Source organism: Atta colombica, unplaced genomic scaffold, assembly GCF_001594045.1.
Source record: "Atta colombica isolate Treedump-2 unplaced genomic scaffold, Acol1.0 scaffold122, whole genome shotgun sequence".
Classification (NCBI taxonomy): Eukaryota; Metazoa; Arthropoda; class Insecta; order Hymenoptera; family Formicidae; genus Atta; species Atta colombica.
Genome location: NW_017259209.1, coordinates 5618 through 7546, shown reverse-complemented (window position 1 = coordinate 7546; position 1929 = coordinate 5618).

Sequence of the window (1929 nt, the reverse complement as noted above, 5' to 3'; positions counted from 1 at the left end):
TAGAATAATTAGTAAAAGTAAAAATAATATTGGTATATAATAATAAATTAATAGAAAATTTAAATTTCTTTAATGTTTTCAAAACATACTTATTCAGGATCATTAATTTTAAATATATTTAAATGCTTTAGATGTTGTAAATTATACAGATAAATTTCTAAGATAAGTTGTTAGATGGGATATTTAAATTTCTTTAATGTTTTCAAAACATAAACTTATTCAGGATCATTAATTTTAAATATATTTAAATGATTTAGATGTTGTAAATTATACAGATAAATTTCTAAGATAAGTTGTTAGATGGGATATTTAAATAATTTAATAGAATAATATATAATAATGGCAATTAGTTGTAAATTAAAAATAATAAAATATAGTTAATAAATAGCTGATAAATAATGTAATAAATTATGTATCGATAATATAGTTAAAGAGTTAATTAGGTTAGAGAGGTTTAATAGAAATGGGTAAGATAAGGATAAAAGTTTAAGTTTTAAGATAACAGGAGAAGACGGGAGTTAAGGGGCTATTTAAGAATGTGATTTAAGTAATTATTTAGTAATTACTATTTGGGGGGAAAGATAAAGAATAAGATATTTATAAATAAATAATAAATTTTCATATTTTATAGTTTAGGGGCAAGAGGGCAAAAAATAATAAATAAGTTATAGTAATGTTTTGACTAATAAGGATATATGGATCCCCAATTAATTGGGTGCCTGCTCAAGTTAAGAGAATAAATGTATTAATAATTATTCAAAATATTAGTTGATTAGAATTATACATGAACAGAATTATACATGAAGGATGGGAGTCAATAGATTTAGTGAGGTGAAGGGTATATAAAATTAAAATTGATATAGTAAGGGCAATTACTAAAGTTTATTAGGGATAGACCGGAGAATACCATAGGCAAAAAAGACGTATCATTCAGGTTGAATATGTATAAGTATGACTAAACGATTAGCAGGGATAAAATTATCAGAGTCACTGAATATATAAGGGTATTGAAGGATAATAAGAAGAAAAATCGATAATATAACATTAAAACCTAATTGATTTTTAAAGGTAAAGTGGAATGGGATTTTATGAAGCTCTCTATTTGTTCTCGTAAGATTTGAAGATCCTGTAAGATGTAGAAAGAATAGATGGAATATAATAAATAAAAATAAATGAAAGATAGAATGAAGTGCAAGGAGAAAAATCGGTTTAATGTAGAATTATTAATTGAAAATTCACCTCAATTCATATGACTAATATATTTCCAATATACGGGATAGTCGATATAAGATTAATAATTACTGTAGTTCCCCAGAATGATATTTGTTCTGAAGGGGATACATAGCCAAGGAAAGCTGTAGCTATTAAAAGTCAGAAAATTGTTACACCAGATATTCAGGTATATGTTAAGTTAAAAGTGTTGTAATAAATACCTCGTCCAATGTGTAGGTATATTCAGATAAAGAAAAAAGACGCTCTATTTATATGAATATTACGTATGATTCAGCGATTAGGTACATTTTGGATAATACGAATGATTCTATTGAAGGCAATTGAAATATTATGGCAGTAATGAATTGAGAGAAAAAGTCCCCTGATGATTTGAATTAAGAGAAAAATATCAAGTAAAGAATCGAAGCTTTATCAGTAGGAGATATTAATAGGTGAGGAAAGGTTAATTAGAGTGATTAATCATTTTAGTAATTTTTTACATATTTTTGTTTTAATAGATGTAAAAAGTAAGGAAAATAACATTTTTTGAATAAATGTAGGTATATTTCATAAAATATAGGAAATTGTAATGATTTCATTATATGAGATATAAAGAAAAATTAGAAATTTTTATTTATAGTTTTATTTATAGTAATTAAAATACTTAAATATTTAATTAATAGTAAAAAAATTTTGTATGATAAAATTTATAATATT